This window comes from Eschscholzia californica, unplaced genomic scaffold (assembly GCF_041429995.1).
Source record: "Eschscholzia californica isolate CP2 unplaced genomic scaffold, dmEscCali1.0.p SCAF_3, whole genome shotgun sequence".
Taxonomy (NCBI): Eukaryota; Viridiplantae; Streptophyta; class Magnoliopsida; order Ranunculales; family Papaveraceae; genus Eschscholzia; species Eschscholzia californica.
The window spans coordinates 34,717,966-34,738,792 of NW_028238420.1; the positions used below are offsets into that span (position 1 = coordinate 34,717,966).

At 36.3% G+C, this 20,827-nt stretch overlaps 1 long non-coding RNA gene across 1 annotated transcript in view; it reads left to right on the forward strand.

The window, feature by feature from the left end:
* The window catches only part of LOC147549779 (uncharacterized), a 47,238-nt gene that overhangs the window by 25,137 nt on the left and 1,274 nt on the right, over positions 1–20,827 (forward strand). Inside the window, exon 2 of the long non-coding RNA XR_015238876.1 lies at positions 15,618–20,775. This is a non-coding gene — a long non-coding RNA (uncharacterized LOC147549779). The remainder of the gene's footprint in view (positions 1–15,617; positions 20,776–20,827) is intronic.

Sequence of the window (20,827 nt, forward strand, 5' to 3'; positions counted from 1 at the left end):
AGAGGAAATAAAAAACGTTTGATTCCTGGAAGAATGAAGAGAATCTTGAATTTCAGGATGTCAAGAAGGTTAGTGGGAGTAACGCTTTTCAGGTCCGGTGTGCAGTGTACACACCAGAATTGAGAACAACATAGAGATGTTGGAACCTGTTAATGAAGGACCACAAAGGATGAAATGCTTTGGGCATAAAAGGTCTATGAATCTAGATCAAAAGATGATAGGACTAAGATAAGAAAACTTGGGATTCTTAAAAGTCCAAATACGAAAGACTCTAAAAGAGACTTCGACCCAAACCTCATGGCGCATAGCTCGGCAAGACTCAGAGTCGGGGGACCCTGATGAGCAAGCCCGCATGAGGAAGATGGTTATGCTATAGGCATAAGATCGGTCATGTGGGACATGATTTAGCATTTGCTCAAGACATCTCGAATACTGGAGTATTTAGAGGTGTTAACATCTGAACTCAGATAAAACAATCTGAAACCACACTAACATCCCAAACGGTTTGTAAAATTGATAGGATGAGTTAGAGTGGAGAAAGTTGAACATGTTAATGCAAACTTCCAGACATAGAAGGAAAGTAGGCTTAAAGTGTTTCTAGCCGGGAACTGTTGCAGACTCTTCAAAACGAAAGAATGAAAGCCTTAATTGTAGTAAAGGATTATTAGAAACTATCAATGGAAAATCAAAAGAATCAACCTTCGAGTAATGGATAATAAACAAGGTGTAATCGGACTACATCAGTAGTCAACTAAACTGTCACCCAAGACGAAAGTATGAGAGCCATACAATATGTCAAAGGCATAAGGTAATTTCGGAAATAACCTTGACTAGTAGATTAAGTATGTAAAAGGGGTTTTACGGAAGAAGCTCAAATTTACAAACTCTCGTTATCAGAAATATTCGCAGTCGTCTAAATTTGGTTTAATGTTTAAACGACAGTCTACGGATAATAAAATATTCCAAATAGGTTTGTTAGATACGTGATCTGATAAATGAAACCCTATTAAGTGAACTTGTAATATTTAATTATCATCTCCCTAGTCCAGGTCATTGCATGGACAACAATGACTCGGGAAAACTAGCACGTGAGGTCGACGAGATAGCGTTGTTTCATGGGCTATAGGAATATGAGTATTCGAATCGACTACGTGGGTGTACTATTAGGAATATACATTGGATAACCCTCAAATGAGAAGTTTATGATGAACGTCAAAACGCTTCTATTTGACAAGATTGCAGAGATTCCTTTAAACATGAGTGTTTCACTCATCTTATGTAAGGAATGCCCGACTTTGATTCCGCCAAAAGCCGCGCCGTAAAAGGAGGTTATAAAAGCGGATACTAGGAAAAGACATGATAGACATGAAGTGAGTGGGAGCACAAGAATGGATTGTGTCATCCTAATTACATTAGTAAAAAGTGTCTCAAGGTCGCTTGATGAGTAGCAACTAAAAGTGCGTGGCCGCGCTCAAATGGATTAAAAGTTAATCATTTGTCTGTGACAGTTGTACTCGGTATCAAGAAAGTCTGAAAGATGTGACATATCAGATGAGATACAAATTGACATGGGAATCGAGCATTGCACTTGTTCTAAGTACAAGTGAGACTCTGAAGGAGATGTCCTTCGACCAAAGATGCAATGCGAGCAATTTGTCAGATAGGGCAATTGATGAAGAATATCATCAAGTCCAGATGATTTAGGGGTCGTAGTTTTAGCTAGAAACCAACTACGATTGTCGAATTACAAAGTAATTCGCGGCTAACTTCGACCGGATCCTACATCGGATTACACAAAAGAATGTCTATTTAATCGGATGATATGACTAGTGGGATGAGACATATAATCATAGGAGAGCCCCATAAACATGTCTCATAGGTCTAAAAGAAGTTTAGGCAGAGATAGCATGAAAGGCCCGAAAGAAGGGATTTTGGGCTAGGGCTTAAAAGTGAAGTTTTAGGGCCTGGATTTTGGTTACTCTCCTCTAAACTCTATAAATAGAGGAAGCCTCACTCTTGGAAATGACATCAGACTCTCACTCAAAATCACTTACTCACTCTCTACTTAGCATTCCAAAAGCTAGTTACTCCGATCACTTCACTCACTTTCTACTAAGTTCCGGCTAAAAGTCACCTACTCTGACAACCTCTGATCTAAGCTAGTTTAAGGTAGAGGTTCCGGATAGAAGTGTCTACTATACCTCATCAGATCTGGCTAGAGGTTTATGTTCATCTTATATCTTGCTAGTCTACCCTGCCGTGACCAGGAGTCTACTCTTCTATAACCAGAAGTCTACTCATCCGTAACCAGAAGTCTACTCTTCCATAACCAGAAGTCTACTCTTCCAAAACCAGGAGTCTACTCTGCCATAACAAAAAGTCTACTATGTCGATCAAGTAGTTCAGAAGCTACCCCAACTCATCACTCAGTAGAATCGACCTCCGGCCACTCTACGAGTCGTGCCACCCCCGGCGCTACAGCCACGCTGATATCATTAGTAACTCTATCTTCGTTATATTCATCTTATTACATTAAATTAAGTTACTGACTTGACCGTCGGAGGGTCCTTGGCCGACACCATCACCGTTGCCCTTGGACTTCACGGTTCTGTTTCTCTTGTGCAGGTGTACAGGTACCCGTTCCTACCCAGACGTTAGCCTACCAGTACCCGTCTCCTACCCAGGCGTTAGCCTACAAGTAGTTGTGTCCTATGATGAGACATGAAAATGTCCCATTTGAGTCTTTTAACTTAGACTAGTTAGTCCAATTCGAGCCGTTACTCTGATGAATTGTTTGTTTTCTTTCTCAGGACTCATTTACGGAGTTCGGTGTGAAAAACGATTAAAATCGGGAGAAAGGCATGCTAAGGGCATTTTGGTCATTTGTTGGTTATGGTGATCCTGGTCGACTTTGATGCTCGGATGAAAGTAGAGTTCAAGACGAGTCCAACGGCGAAGACGGAAGTCAAATCGGAGTCCAGACGACAAAACTAGAGCAAGTCAAAGTTGGGAGTAAATCCGATTTGACCAAGTCAGCTTGTTGACACGTGGCGCCAACCTAACAGGTAATCTGGATTTTCGGGCTAACGTTCGGTCATCAGTGGTGGTACGTAGGGGTTTCCCGCGTATCACTAACCTAGTACAACAGAGCGCATGACCCCATGTACCCGTGTGCAAGTTTATAACTTGCACCCCAACTCGTCCACCGTCCAGATCTATCCTCTTGGAATCCGACGGCCACCTCATCTTCCCAGCCAACACAAGCAGCTCGCGAGTTTAAACCGAGCAACAGGTACAAACCGACGACCACCCAATCTCTCCACCCAACACAGCAACACAGGAATGGCAACTTCCCACCTTCTCATATTATTTTGGAAAGAGAGAAAGAGTGATAGGAAGTTTTTTTTTATAAACAGAAAGAAGAGAGAAGAAGGAAAGAAATCGAGGGAGAGAAGAAGGAAAGAAATCAAAAGAGGTTTTGGTACAACTATCTCGGCTATAAGAAACAAAAAAAAGCTTCATGAACCAGGACATCTCATCTCGACAAAAAAAAAACAGAGTAGACAAGGAAGTTTAGAGAGAGAAACCGAGAACTAGAGCTAGAGAGAGAAAGAGAGTTTGTGGGAGTTGAAGTTTTATTTCTTTTTCCTCTTCTTCTTCTGATTATTATCTTTGGGAGAGAGATAAGATTAGAAAGAGAGAGTCAGGAGAGATACTGTAAAGAGAGAGAGAGAGATTTCTTATTAATAAAAAAATCAATTTTTACATCTCTTTATCTTCTTCTCCCTTTGCTGGTTCGATTAAAGAGAGAAAGAGATAGTTTATTATTGTTAAAGAAAGATAAAGAGAAAGTCTAGGGGAAGAAAGAAGGAGAAAACAGTAGAGAGAGAGAAAAACCAGAGGAGGAAAATTATTTTCTCACCAGGAAACCGATTCCGGGAAGACGAGAAAATAATTTTCCCTAAGGTTCTGTTTGGCAGAATTCAGCAAATTCAGAAGGAAAATCCCTTTCCTAAGGGTCTGTTTGGCTGCGCAGAGGGAAAATTGCGAGAAAAAGGTTGTTTCTTTGCCGATTCCTTATCTCTCCTTTATTTTATTAATTTTTTATCTCCTCCATCATGATTATGATAAGTAGCTAAACATCTAGTTTAGGGTTTTGATGACATTTTTGTGTTATGCATGATTATTATGATTATTTCGACAACTTAGGTGCTTAGATATATTTCAACTTCTTTTTAAGTCTTTCATTATTTATACTTCGTTAGTCTTGATCCATTATATTTAGATTAAATTCTTTAATATTGGATACTTGATAGTTGATAAATAATAGTTAGAATCCTTAAGAATTGATTATTAGTTTAGTCACCAAAAGGTAATAGAATTAAATCGATGTTTATGCATGATTAAAATAGATTCAAAACCCTAGACTTTTCCTCCATTCATCCGTTCTCCGTTATTACTTATTTACGTTATTTTAATAATTTGCTATTTAATCGTTAAAAAATCAAAAATCGAATTTTTAAATCTTTATAGTTTTAAGGTTAGAATTTAGTTTAACTTAGTCTCTGAGGAACGAACCGGTCTTACCGGAAATATTACAACTTGACACCCGTGCACTTGCGGGTGTAGACCTATTTAGGGTAACCTTTCTAGGCCCATCATCCTACCCTGACATTTGCCTATCAATAGTCATTTCCTGCCCTGACGTTCGCCTACCCAAATACCCAACTACCAGAACCAACCTTCTGCCCATTTACTCGTCTATTTGAAGGCTCGAAGCCTGGTTGTTCATGCCCGCCTAACAATCCCTCTAACCGTGTCACTTTCTACCCGTCCACAGTTGTGACTTTCGGAATCATCTGTTCATTTTTTATATATGAAACATTATTGTTCTTAAATTTTTTATACAGATTGAAAGAGTATTATGTGGGTGTTATTCTGAGTTCATCTCTGTCTGTTTTGTTCTAAATCTAATGTTTTGATTGTAACATTTTGGTTTTGTTTTAAACATTTATGGGTTTGTTTCTAAATCTAGTGTTTTGATGGTCAATTTTTGGGGGAAACTCAATTATTACAGTCATGTTCTTTAATAAGCATTTTCGAGGTTTCTTTTAAACATTTAGGGTTTTGCTGAAGACAGATTTTTGGGGGTTCATCTTTATTAATACGGTCATTATCTTCTTCAAACATTTAAGGTTTTGCTTAAAGCATTTCATTTTAGAGCTAAACATTTGTTTATCTGCAGATGATTTAAGAAAAAAATGGTTAAAGCAGCGGCAGGAAAGAAAGGATCTTCATCCAACAACACAGGTGAAGCGGTGCCAAGATCTAGCCCCAGAAAGAGGGCTAGTGAAGAAACAACAGAAATGGCTTCCAAAAGAGGCAAAACAAAAATGGTGGTGACAACAACAACCACACAAGTAAGAATATTTGTTTGCATTTGTACCAGTTTATGCGGAACAGTTTTAGTTACATAAGCATTTTGTGAAATATTTATTTAAAAATGTCAGGTTTTTGTGTAAATGGATTTTTTAGGCATTTTGAGAAATACTATTTGTTTGCACTCGTAAAATTGTTCCAAGCATTTTTAGTTTCAACATAAACATTTTGTATAATGTTTTGGTAAAGAGATTAGGTGTCTTGATTTCGTAATTCTATGAACTTTTCATAACACTGGTAAACATCTATTTTACGAATGGGAACAAAGTAACAAATTTTCATCTCATCAGAAAAATTACGTAAGCATTTTCTGAAATGGTTGTGTAAAAAAGTAAGGTGTTTTGTATCTGTAACGAACGTATGTATTTCTGGTAACATAAATTGTTTGCACTAGTACAAGTGTGTAGAGCATTTTCTTTTCCTACGTAAACATTTTGTTCAATGTTTTAGTAAAGTGGGTAGGTGTGTTGATTGGATTGTTTAGGTATTTTGAAGAAAAAATTTGTTTGCAGTAGTACAAGTGTTCAGAGCATTTTTTTTGTTACATAAACATTTTGTATAATTTTTTGGTGAAGAGTTTATAACTGGGTGTGTTGCAAAAGTAGAAGTGACAAAAGCATTTTGTATAATGTTTTGGCATAAATGACAGAAATGACATAAATAAATTCCTAAGCAGTTTGCATAATGTTCTGAGCATTCTTCATTACTCCCTAGTAAGTTTTAGTAATGTTTACATGAAGAGATGTAATATTTCAGAAAGTTTACAAAATGTCATAACTAATGTCTATGATGGTTGCAGAGGTAATAGTGACATTAGCATTTTGTATAGTGTTTGGGCATAAATGTTGTGTAAAGTTAAAACATCTGCAACTGTTACTAGCAGCAGAAATGGTTTGCTAAACATTTTGTAAAATATTCGTAACATTCTTTATAAGTTTCTATGCATTTCACCGGGTGTTTACATAACCTTTGAAATGTTTGCAACACTTTTGAAGATACATTAACATATGTATTACTGTCTTAATGAAGCATTTCATAGTCTCGTCCAAATAAAAAAGACCAGTACAGGAGGCGGTCGACATGCCAGTCGAGGGAGAGAAGAAAAAGGTTAATGTACAGTACAAATGTACCTTACGACTGGCTTATATTCTAGCAAAGGATCTGATCATGAAAATGACCGACGATCAGAAAATCATGCTCTTAGCCTCCCCTTTTGGCTGCTTATTCAAGGCCATCACAAGTAGCAAGGTGAGAAAGGAAAATGTGAAGAAGCCAAACAAGGCCATCCTAGACATCCTCAAGAGGTACAACAAAGAATCCCGAGCTTTCAACATCGGAGGGAAGTTGGTTTCATTCACTCCCAGAGATGTTGCTCTTTTATTGGGAAGGCCAAGAATACGAGGCATTTCCATCAAATGTTTCCATTGACATTACCAAGGACGAGTTTCTGATGAGGTATTTCAGAAACGGTCAGGGAGAGGGCAAAGGCAAGGGACTTTCTCTTTTTAGCTCAACCATAGAGAAATCACTGCAGAGGGTTGTGAGGACCAAAGCTCCTGCCCTTGAATTTCTGAAGTTGTGAATCATGTACATGGCCTCCACCTTCCTATTTGCTTCTTCATCCGGCTACTCAGTGGTCGGCCCTTTTTATCACAATCTCTAAATGGAGAGAATGATTAAAAGGGTGTCATGGCCCAGAGTTATGCACTCATATATGATGGAGAGGATACACAAACACTGGGAGGAGTCGAGCAAAGCTTCGGGCTGCCTGATTCTGCTTCCTGTAAGTATTTATAAACGCAGACATTTGGTAAAATGCAATGAACACTTTTTTATTTGTATTAAACATTATCTTAAATGTTTATGCAGTTCTGGTACTACATGCACACCATGACCAATGAGGACCTGGTGGAGGAGGTCGAGATTAGTCCTCGAATAACAAGGCGGTTGATTGAACCATTTTATTCAGGACTGGAAGCAGATATTGGCAGCCTGGAAGAGCAACAGATAATTACTTCAACATTTCTTAAAATGCTCTCACTGTTTTACAAGTTATCAGAGCACTTGCACATATGTTATGAACAGTTTGATAAATGTTTGGAATATTTATAGGAATATGAGTACGTTTGGGAAAATGTTAAAGAAATAACATGAAGTGTCCTCTGTGTGTAGGTTAAGGTGGAGCTGGAACCGGAATGTCCATAGGAGCTGGAGTTTTTAAAATTCTGTGAGAATATTGTGGCTGAGGTAAGTACGGTTGATAAAATTCAGCTACTTGAGGAGATTGAAAGGTTGACAAAAGAGAGAGAGAGAAGGTGAATGAAGAAATGAAGATGTTAAGAGAGGAGAATGACAAAGTTAAGAGAGAGAGAGGGGAAGTAAGAGAGGAAAATGAGAGGCTAAAGAGAGAGAAAGAAGAAAGAAGAGAGAGTGTTGTAGTAGAGAGAGCAAAAGGTGAAATTGATTTTAGTTTGGGTGAAGAAAGGAAGGTGGGGGATAGAGAGGGCGAAGAGGGAGTAGAAGGAGTAAAGGATGGGTTAAATGAGATAGAGAATGAGGAAGGGAGGATGGTGGTCAGTGAAGAAGAAAATATTGATGGGAATGAAAAGGTTTAGTTGTTCAAGGGTGAATCTTCTTCCGCAATGCAAAAAAGAAGGAGAAGCAGAACCCAAAAATGCCAGTGCAAGTGAGTAAATGCTCACGGCAAATTTTTTCCTTCTGTTAGAATAAGTGTGTTTGCTTGCTTCAGAACTGGAAATGTTGTGCGCAAATGTTAATTTCCTCATTACATAAAACAAAATGTTCGTGTAGGATATCGAGTTTGATAAACAAATTGAATAATGGTTATTAAGTATTAAGTTAATTTTATTTCAAATTTTCTAAAGAACAATTTAACGTTTGCCTTTTGCGATTCTCTCTTCAATTCTTACTTGTCAGATGATTGATTTGAACATAAATTGTTCGGCAATCGCGACAAGTTTTTTGACAGATGGTAAGTAAAAGAGTTTTACCGTTATCCCACGATCTCTTATCCCACTGCAATGGAAGAATGTCCGAACACAGTAGAGTGGTATGCTAAGTAATAAATAACACACAAGCAAGTAAGTATTTTTCTAAACAAAGCGTAAAATGAACATTCATAGAAATGTTTATATATATTGATTATTTCTGCCAGCATATTTGTTGTTTATGTTGCATTTTGTAACTTGTTGACATTTAACCTTTTGTGGTGCCAACAAGTGAAAAGCAATTTCCAAGTTTTTTGGATGTAGTTCTTTCAACGACGAAATGGATTTTGACATGACTTGGAACCAAACATTTTTTGCAGAAGTATGCGAGGTGGCAAAGGCATACGCTTCCAACGTTGAGGGTGAAAGTTCCGACGACGATTTCGTTCAAAGGCCGAACATAGGAATGGATGAGGAAGTAAAAGGGGAGATAGGTAAAAACAAACCAAACTCTCTAGTCAAAAGAGTGAAAACTCAGCCCCGAACAAGAAAAATGACAGAAAAGGCACAAGAAACTTCAAAAGAAACCAATTGATGTTGATAAAATTGTGGAGATAGGAAAGACTATGGAGAAACCACAAACTTCCTCATTGGAGAAACTAGGGAAGTGGAACAGACTCCTTGTATGGAGATATGTCAAGGAAGACGAGAAGCCTTCGTTGTAAGAGTTCAACTCGCACAACCATAAAAGGTATGTAATTACATCTTACACCTGAAAATAAAGGTTTCTGTTGGAAACATTTTTGAAAGTTCTTCCAACTTCTTTTTATTTTGTCAACATATATGGTAATGTTCATTGTACTCATTAGAATGTCTTTGTAATTACTAGTTGTGTCACGAACATAACCAAAAAATGACATTACATCTTACACCTGGGAATAAGTCTCTGTGTAGGAAACATATCTGAAAGTGCTTCACACTTTTTTGTCTTGCTAAAATATTGGATTAAGTTCTTCGCACGGAGTAATATGTCTTAGTAATTACTGATTTTACCACGGAGATAACTGAATTTTCAGTACACATGTATGGTTGAACGAAGGAATAAATGATATTTGCGGCAAGCAATTGGACATGCTCATGATGAACCTAGAATGTGACGCACAAATCATTAATTGGGCCAGCAACTTCATGAGTCGTTTCCCAAAGATAAAAGAAAAATCAGTTTTAATCCTTGCGGCAGAACTATTTGTATGTTTCAGTAATTAATATGTTTTCATTTTCTTATAAATTTGGTAAACATGTTGATAAGTGCCTGAAACATTCGAATGTCTTTATTGAACAAACCATGATAAAGAGCAAAAGTCAATAGTGCCTCAATCGATAAAATGATACATCAAACGTTGAAATGGAATGTGGGAAACAATGAGATAATTTTCGTATGTGCACCCTTGTGTCACCCTACTGTTGGGGACCAATCAAGAGGGTCACATTGGACATTAATGATATGATGTCTATCTCAACTGTTGGACACATTACGATTCAATATTTTTTTATCGGAAAATGGCGAAGAACTGTTTGGCAAATGCCACAGAATATGCCGAATTAATTGAGACCACAATGAAAGAAACATGATTCACTAATCATGGGATGCAAAAAGAAAAAGGCAAAAATTCTTGGTGAACCAACTTTCCAAAGGCAGGGAGACAAGTAAGTGTTTTAACATTTACACTTTAGGAAATATAAACGAATAAGTTCAAGTGTTCTAAATCTAAATTACACTCTCTGCATTTTTTATAATGTCGGTAACATTTCTTAAAATGTCGGTAACATGTCTTAAAATGTATGTAGCATGTTTTGATATGCTTGTAAAATTTCGTTTATGTCTTCAACAACCCAGATTGTGGTCTCTTTGTCATTCTTAAAATGGAAGAATTACTTCAACATTGTCAAAGAATAGGACCCAAAGAACATATAGATGAACTTGACTGGAAAATACTCGCCCAAAGAAGAGGGCCTAAATGACTCATTCCATGCAGGAAGAAAGTGCGGGATTTTGGAGGTTGTAGAAGGATTCGTAGTGTTTGTGAAAATTTAATGTTTTTTTGGAACTAAACTTAAGATGTTTAGGTTGTTATTTAAAAGTATACTAGTTCAAAGATAAATGTGGATAGAGTGGGAATGATGTTCTAAGCAAAAATGAAATTGTTTTTGAAATACCGGGTTATGTTGCTCTTCGGAATTAAAAAACCGGAACAACTTCAATTTCTCTTAGAGCACGAACAAAAAAGTTTATAAATCATTTATTATGTATGGAGTTTGATCGATTTGCTCTTGTAAGTTGATGTTGAAAACATTTTGACGAAATTTCTTTAATATATTCTCTGATGTTGTACCTAAATTGAAGCATGTTGATAACATTTAATGATTCAGATACAAAAAATTGTTCTTAACAATATATAAGATGCATAGACAATAAGAAGTTTGTCTGAGGAACTAAACAAAATATGAGGACACAACTAGTAATGTTAGAGACATCTGAAGAATGTCAGCTATAGTGTTTTCGAAATGTTGACACTCTTTTGGATGAATAAGAAACTGACTTTGATAAAATTTAAGCATGTTTATAACATGCAATGATTCATACACAAAACGTTCAGTTATGTTCGTAACAATATATAAGATTCATAGACAAAAAGAAGATTGTCCCAGACAAATAAAAAACATATGCAAACATTCTAATTAATGTTGGAGATATACAGAAGAATGTCAACTACCATTGGGCTCGGCATGTGGCACTATTGTGGTAAGAGGGTTGTTTGCACCGACGACATATTCTTTTTCTCCTCGTAACGTAGGGGTGGGAAAAAGATCCGGAAGACTGCTATCCGACCCGTTCGACCGAGATAAAAAGTGTCCATGAACACCCGATGGTCATAACGGTCAGTGTCCGACCGGCCCGAAAGAATTGGCGGACGGTCACTGTCAAAATACTATGTCGAAGGACCGACGCTAACCGACCGACCAATATAGACCGTCTAAATAACCAACCGGTACGAATGACCGAATAGGTTGACCGACTAAATTGTCCTCATTTTTAGAGGTTTACCGTTGAATTTTTATAAACATATGAATATATGATGGTCGTTGGCTATAGTCATATAGTCTTCTGGAAGACCAAACATTAGTACACGTCTTAATTATATCTTGTCAAATGATGATTAACTGTGTTTTTTTCTTTTTTATATTTACTTTTTATTTCTTGGTTAAACATCATCATTTGTAAGTAATTTTGTTTGTGGTAATAAAAATAAAGTTCTGAATTTAAGTAAATTTTATTGGAAAGTCCGGACCGAGACCGTCCGGTGTCCGACTGGCCCGGTAAAATAAACGGTCTTGGACGGTCAATGGACAAAAAATTCTTCAGAGTGACCGTCCGAGTCCGCCCGAGTAAATAGGTGGTCACCAACAGTTTATGTCCGAGTCGACCGGTTCGATGAAGTTAGAGTCTGGTACCGACCGGTCCGATTCCCACCCCTATCGTAACGTCTCCGAAACTCTACAACCGTGTACGTGGTCTTCGGGGTACCCTTTTAATTAGTAGAGGAAGAGTCTTGGTTGATTCATTAAAAGTTTCCGGCTCGTCGAAATTTAGAACGAGGTACCCACAGTATTGGTATGTGTTCCTGTAAGCCTCCATCGTCCAGACGGGATCATAAAAACAAGTACTATCACCCGGCGTCTTATTGATGCATAACATTGTATGTTGGCACGGGAGGGAATCTACTAGCCAACGGTGACAAGATCAAGTGAGAGAACCGAGATCGACGGAATGACGTGGAGTGGAATACACTTCAAAAATAAGTGGGTCTACCTCAACGTATCTCCACGTCTCTGCAACTTTTTATTTTGCATCCTGTTCGTCATTAATGGAGGGGCAAAGAAATGTGTTTCTTTCCAAAACGAAGGAAGATGATGAAACGGGTCTCGGTTTCTTTCCAAAATGAGAAAGAGATATAAAGAGGATTAGGAAATGTAGAGAGAGATAAAATTGGAAAAGATTTTGGAGAGAGAAAGAGATGGAATTCCGGTTTTATAGAGAGAGTGGAAATCTGTTAAGGTTTATATGTAGGAGGGTAAATTAGGGGATATGAAATTAGAGGAAGTCTTAGAGATGCGTTTTTGGGATGGATGTTGCCTAGAGATCTGTAGTTGGTTTTGATTTGGAGACATTTTTTAGTTTTGGGTTTTTAGTGGGTTATAAATCGGGGTTGGGTTTTATTTAGTATTTGGGCCCAAAGTTTGAGTTTTTTTATCAAAAATTTCAAAATAAAAATACGACAAATATTGTTCAAAATATAATTATCATAAACCACCTTCAATAACCAATCAAAAAAATATTCACAAAAACATTAATTCATTCATCAAAATATTTATATCCAAGAGACAAATTTAAACGTCTTTTTCTCTTTCTAACCAACATTATTTCTCATCTGAAATTATATGGACAACTATCTTTTCTCTATGTTTTGTCATCTCAATTGGTTGAAATTATATCGACAACTATCTTTTCTCTAAGTTTTGTCATCTCAATTGGTTGAACTTGCTTTGCTTCAATATCACCACCCTTTGTAATATTTGAAATAAACTGGCACCGTTTGTAATATCTGAAATTATATCAGCAACTATCTTTCCCCTAAGTTTTGTCATCTCAATTGGTTGAACTTGTTTTGCTTCAATATCACCCCTTTGTAATTTTTGAAATAAATTGGCACATGTATAAAGCACAATCGACTCTGTAAAGAAAAGACAAATCATTGAGTTGATAAATAACCAAAAACATTACTTGCTAGAATAAAAAATGATGAATTTATACTTACAGAATTTCTAATTGTTGTGGACAGTTGACTTGCATTCTCGTTATTCGTGAAGGAGGTTTTGGACGCGAATTATTGGTATTATAAGCAAAAATAAGACCGGCACCTACAACATTTATCTATAATATAAAACAAATACTTAGTTTTCATGGAGCTTACAGGGCACCGCAAGCACTTCTGTAAGGCTCTCCAAGGACTTTGGAAGGCCCCGCAAAGACTTTGCAAGGCTCCGTAAGGAGCTTGACTTACAATAAGTGTGCAATCTATTCAAAACCTAAAGTAAATACAAACATAAACAAAAAGAAGAAAAACATTACACTATTCATTTGATTTCTGCAAATCAAGGGTTGAAAGTTACTCTTCTCTTTGCATACGAGAAGAATTTGTCGGTCTTTCTTTTACAATTCTCATTGTATGATATTATGGAGTTTTAAATAATGCCATTTTTAAGCAAGAAACATCAAATTTGGATAGTTTTGATTTGAGTCTTTCGATTAACTTCGAAAACTATTGAAAAAGATTAAAAGAAACATTTACGTATTCTATCAATATCTTTTCAATCTATCAAATCAATTAAAAAAACATGTTGCAAATGAATTGTTTATAATGCAAGTTGTTTGTTATGCACTACAACTTAGATGCAAGGCTCTGGAAGGTGTTTTGAAGGGTCTCGAAGAACTTTGTAAGGTTCTGCAAGAGCACTGCAACTGAGTTGAAAGCTAATGCATATATAACTTTTGGTATAAATAAAAACAAATTATAAATCAAGTGTATTCAAGATAACAAAAAAATGTAAATTTACTCACGTAATTGAAGGGGTGGACGTATGTGAATTTCTTATCCATCCCTTCTTTGTTCAGTTTGTAAACAAAAAGTCTATTATAGATCCATTTACAAAAGAATTTGAGAGAAATTCTTCTAGTTGATCAATAGTTATGTTGATCCATTCCTCTTGAAAACACCACACAAGATCACTATAGAAATATACACAAAAAGTTAAGTTATTTGAGAAAAGTTATACGTTTGTTAAAATAAAGTAATTGATCATTACCTTCACCTTCTCCGATAAGCAGACCAATCTTTCATAATCATATTTTTCTCTTACGCTGTTAGCATTTTGAAGGTTCTGCAATTGGTTAGGTTTAGCATTTTTCCATCTTCAGTCGCGGGTGTAAATGGTGTGTGTAGAGAGAGAAAGAAGGGAAGTTTTTTTTGAAAAAAAAAAATAGATTTAATTTCTTTGACCAATGCTAATTTGGTTTTTTTCATCAAAATAAAATATTACACAATTGTCATAGAAAGGTGAAGCCTAAAAAAGTTTGAAGAATCTTTTTTAACCAAACCCAATTTTTTTTTTTTTTTTTTGACAATTTTGGCCAATATTTCCTAAAGAGAAAATGAACACTAAATTTCTAACTAATATATAAAAAACAAATGAACATTACCAGTAACTTCTGTCTTATTTTGAGAGGGCAAGTCATCATGATCAGTTATTCCTATATGTAATATTTAGTAATTGTTAGTTTAGAGGAAGAAGAAGAATAAGAACACAACTCATTTCATTAATGAATCAGGAGGAGTTAGTTCATATTTATACATGAGTGTTGTTAGAGAGAGAGTTAGTTATAACATGAAATAACAGAAATGACACTCCTCTCTTTAGCTAACGACACCCACCTCTTATTCTTAGACAATCTCATCTTTTTATATCCTTACGCTCCCCCTCAAGCTGATGAACAAAGAGAAACCAGATTGAAGCAGAGACAAACAACATCATCTCATGGAGAAGAGAGGTGAACAGAGGATTTGAAAGCCCTTTAATAAACACATCAGCCAGCTGCTGAGAAGAAGGAACAAATTCCAACTTAAGAACACCTGAGGCAACAAGTTCTCTCACACAGTGATAGTCAATTTCAACATGTTTTGTCCTAGCATGAAACACTGGATTCATGGCAAGATGTTTAGCACCCATGTTGTCACAAAACAACTCAAAGGGCTTAGAGAGAGAAACACCAAGCTCCTCAAGCAAATAAGAGATCCAGAGCAATTCAGAAGATCCAGAGCATAGGCTTTAAGATTAGTAACATCTCCTGGGTAAATAGGAATACTAGAACCCAAAGTACCCTTGACATATCTGAGTATCCTTTTAACAAACTAAAGATGAACATCAGTAGGAGACTGCATGAATTGAGCTACATAATTCACTCCAAAGGAGATATCTGGTCTAGTCATAGTTAGATATTGCAAACCCCCAACTAGACTTATATACAAAGTAGGATCAGGCAAAGCATCACAATCATGAATAGACAACCTCCTTCCAAAAGGAATAGGTGTAGCTATAGGTTTGGAGTCCAAGAGATCAACTTTCTGAAGAAGCTCCAGAGCATATTTCCTCTGAGTTAGTAACAAGCCAGAGGTAGGGAGGGAATTCACTTCAATACCCAAAAAATAATGTAATGAACCACGGTCCTTCATTGCAAAATCAACACTTAAGGTAGAAATAAGAGACTGAATAAGTGAAGAAGAAGACCCAGTCAATATAATATCATCCACATAGAGTAAAAGAACAAGTGTATCACCTCCTTGAGTGAAGACAAACATGGAGTGATATGTAGAACTCCTCTGAAAACCATATTGTTGGACAAAATCAGAAAATCTAGTGTATCAGGCTCTTGGAGCTTGCTTCAATGCATATAGAGATTTGTGAAGATGACACACTAGAGAAGAGTTATCTGAATCAACAAATCTAGGGGGTTGAACCATATACACATTTTCATCAAGAACCCCATGAAGAAAGGCATTTGACACATCCAACTGTTTGATGTGACAGCCATTTGTAACTGTCAAAGTAAGAACTACCTTGATAAAGGAAGACTTCACCACAGGACTGAAAGTCTCAGTATAATCTACACCATCAAGTTGATTAAACCCCTTTGCCACATGCCTAGCCTTGTGTCTTTCAATGCTCCCATCCTTTCTGAGTTTGGTCTTAAAGACCCATTTACAGCCTAAGATATTCATATCAAGGGTATAAGGGACTAAGGTCCAAGTATTGTTCTTTTGTAAAGCATCAAATTCCTCTTGCATTGCTTTACACCAAGCTGGATCTCTAGAAGCCTGCTTATAAGTTGTAGGATCAGGAGGAACCTCTAATAAGCTCAGATAAGCTTGTGGAAGTGGATGGCAGACAGAGAAATGAGAAACATAGTCTAGTAAGTACTTAGGCCTATGAACACCCAATTTTGATCTTGTAGTCATGGGGTGAACTGGCAAAGCCTCTGAGACGGTGATAGGAGCCTCATGAATAGGACTTATCCTAGATGAACTACTTGACTCGCCCTGAGAAGGAATAAAATTATGAAAAGAAGAAGAAGATAATGATACCTCAGGTATAGATATTTCTCCAGTTGTAGTGATGATGGGTAGAATCACTTTGTCAGGGGATTGAATAATATCAAGAGATGATGAGGAAGGAGTCTCAGCAAAAGGAAAACACCCTTCATCAAACACCACATGTCTTCAGAAATATACTCTACCAGTACTTTTGTCCAGACATATATATCCTTTGTAAATTGTACTGTAGCCCAAGAAGACACATTTCAGTGACTTAGGACTCAATTTATCTTCCCTTATAGCTGCTAAGTGTGCATAGCAAGCTGAGCCAAACACTTTCAGCATGGAATAATCAGGAACTTGACCAAACAAAATTTCATAAGGGGATTTACCATCAAGCACTTTAGTGGGGCAATCTGTTAATAATATAAGAAGCAGTATCAAATCTTCAAACCAATATTCCTTAGGAAGAAAACATTGAAAAGCTAAAGTATTTCCCATCTCTATGATTTGTCTATTCTTTCTCTCAGCTCTTCCATTCTGCTGAGGAGTATATGGACAAGAGCATCTTAAGGAAATACCATTACTATCCAAAAACTGTTTAAACTCACCCTTGGACAATTCAGGAGCTCCATCTGTTTGAAATTTTTTAATAAAAGTAGAGAAAAGTTTCTCAAAAGTGAGCTTGAATTGCTTGAAACATGTGAGACTCTCTGATCTCAACTTCATAGGATATATCCAAAAGTGTCTACTGAAATCATCAACAAACAATATGTAATATCTAGCTCCTGAAATAGATGTAGTTGGAGATGGTCCCCAAATATCACAGTGAATCATGTGAAGAGGACTAGGAATAATACTTGAAGAATGTTCAAAAGGCTGAGACTTACTTTTACCTAGTTGACATGGCTCACATATGCCCACTGAGTCAGATGAATCAAGTGAAATATAAGAAGACCTATGAAGAGTCTCTAAAACTGATTTAGCAGTATGACCAAGTCTTTGATGCCACAAGGCTGCTGAACCAGTTGTAGTTGACACATATGCTTATTCTTGAGTTGTAAGTGTGTCAAATTCAATTGGATATAAGTCATTTATCATAGGTCCTGCTGTTAATATTACTTGAGTAGCTAAGTCTTTAACATCATAGCCCCATGGAAAGAACTCTACTGAGCAATTGTTATCTCTAGTGAATTTTGACACAGATAGTAAGTTCTTTCTCAAATCAGGTACAAGAAGAATGTTTTTCAGATAAAAATCATGAGAATTTGATTGAATTTGAGCATCTCCTGAACTAGTTATAGGTATTGAATTACCACTTCCTACTAGAACAGATCGAGAACCAATATAAGGCTTAGGAGTAGTGATTACCTTAGCATTATTTGTCATATGACTGGAAGCTCCAGTATCTGCAAGCCAAGAACCACCTGATGTACACACAGAAGTTTTTGAGGCAATATTACATTCTTCTAGTATAGCATCGTTGCATTCTTCATGGCCTGATTCATCTTTTCCATTTTGATCGTCTGACTTAAACTCATCTGAGATATGCATCCCAGCAAATGCTTGTGTATTGGAATACTTATCATATGAATATCGAAATCTGCATCTATGTGCTTGATGTTCACACTTTCTACAGATTCCACAAGGTATGCTTGAGAAATCAAAGTTCATTGCCTTCTGATTATGCTGATATTGTGAATTTTGATTTGATTCTGAATTGAATGTGAATTTGTGTTTGAATTTGAAGTTGCGTTTGAATTTTGTTGTGTTTTAATCTGAGATTCACCTGATTTCTGAAAATTTGTGTTTGAATTTGGTCTCGAGGACTGAATATAGTTGAATTTAGAACCAGAATGGTTTGATTTGTATGAATTTGAAAACTGATTCGATCTGTATGAATTTGGTCTCATATTCTTTTGTGGAAGATTTTTAACATAATAGGCTAATTGATCTTCTTGTTCTTGAGTCAATAGCCATTGTTCATGATGAAGAAAGCTTGATCTAAGCTCAGGTAATGTAATATTGTCTGTTCGATTATTCATAGTGATAATAAAATGATTAAACTATTTTCCTAAACCAGATAGTATAATTCGAATCATTTCTCTATCTGAAACCTTACCTCTAACAGCGGTAAATGAATCAGAAATAGATTTGCGTTTTGGAAGGTATTCACTTACAGATGCTGATCCTTTCTTTGTGTTTTGAAGTTGTCGACGAAGAAAATCTTGTTTTGCCTCAAATTCCTCAGCATATACTGTTTCTAAATAAGTCCAGATCTCTTGCGAGGTTTGAAGACCTAATACATCTGCTGAAATTGATTTAGAAAAAGTAGCTTTTAGACACGATCTTACAAAATTATTTTGTTTTCTCCAGCTGATGAACTCAGGATTAGGTATAGATCTTCCTTCTGAATTATTGACCGATTCTTCTAGTTTGATCATAGTTCCATCAACATAACAATAAAGATCATTACTAATCAGAATTGAATCGAATTGATCTTTCCAGATCAAATAATTTGATTCGTCAAGTTTGTCTGAAACATAATTTGTGATGTTTATTGCTGCAGAATGAGATCTGAGATTTGAGGAAGATGAAGGTGAAGAATTAACTGAGTTTACCGACTCCATTAATGTCGTTTGATCGTGATCAATCAAAACCTTAGAAGCTCTGATACCATGTAATATTTAGTAATTCTTAGTTTAGAGGAAGAATAAGAACACAACTCATTTCATTAATAAATTAGGAGGAGTTAGTTCTTATTTATACATGAGTGTTGTTAGAGAGAGGGTTAGTTATAACAGGAAATAACAGAAATGACACTCCTCTCTTTAGCTAACGGCACCCACCTCTTATTCTTAGACAATCTCATCTTTCTATATCCTTACACTCCCCCTCAAGCTGATGAACAAAGAGAAATCAGATTGAAGCAGAGACAAACAACATCATCTCATGGAGAAGAGAGGTGAACAGAGGATTTGAAAGCTCTTTAGTAAACACATCAGCCAGCTGCTGAGAAGAAGGAACAAATTCTAACTTAAGAACACCTGAGGCAACAAGTTCTCTCACACAGTGATAGTCAATTTCAACATGTTTTGTCCTAGCATGAAACACTGGATTCATGGCAAGATGTTTAGCACCCATGTTGTCACAAAACAACTCAAAGGGCTTAGAGAGAGAAACACCAAGCTCCTCAAGCAAATAAGAGATCCAGAGCAATTCAGAAGAGACACGAGCAAGAGACTTATATTCAGCCTTAGTGTTGGATCCAGCCACTGTAGGTTGCTTCTTAGAGGACCAAGAACCAATTTAGACCCCAAAAAAACACAGTACCCTGAGGTAGATCTTCTAGTATCAAGGCATCCAGCTCAATCACAGTCAGCATGGGCTTTAAGATTAGTAACATCTTTCTCTCTTTACAACCAAAACAGAGATTAATGGCGCCATTTTTTCTCAAATTTTTCGCCTGAATTTTTTTGGGGTTGTAAAATTCCTTCCTGCCCTTCTGCTTTCAACTACTTACTCTATCTATAGATGAAAAGATCGTCATCTTTTTAATCAAGTTTTCTTTTTTTATTCAGGTCAGTGATTTTAATGTTTATAAAACTCATCTTGTTGCCTTGAATGCTATTTAATGTTTCTTTTGCCATGAATGATCCTTAAAGACAAACAGTTACACTCAAGAACTCATGTTTTTTCCTTTAATGCTATCATTTAATGTTTCTTCTGCCATGAATGATCCTTAATTCAACAAAAATAGTTTCACTTAAATTCATCTTCTTGCCTTGAATGAAATCATTTATAGATGATGAATATACTTCCAACAAAACTCAGTAAAATGATGAATATTTAACTGTCATTTTGACAACTCCTTGGAAACAAATTATATACGGATCACTGGTTCATTCCTTCTGTTCTGCAGAATGAATATAGAAGGAATGGTGTCCCAGTCAAATGAAGAGTCGATTACTGAAGCAGAAATCTATGAGAGAAGTTCCCGAAGCACTCCACTATGGTTAAATACACTATTATAGTGTGATATGATTATTTTTTTTGTCTAGCAAAACATTTGAGGTTTCTGGTTTGCAGGTTAGAACGTGAGTTCTTCAGTCCCCACTCTTTAAGTACTTCAAGATCATCACCCTCAATGAATCCACCAGAAATTAATCAGTATATTTTTAGTCAGTACACAATTCCCGTTTTGTTTTTAAATGTATCGTACATTTTCCCGTT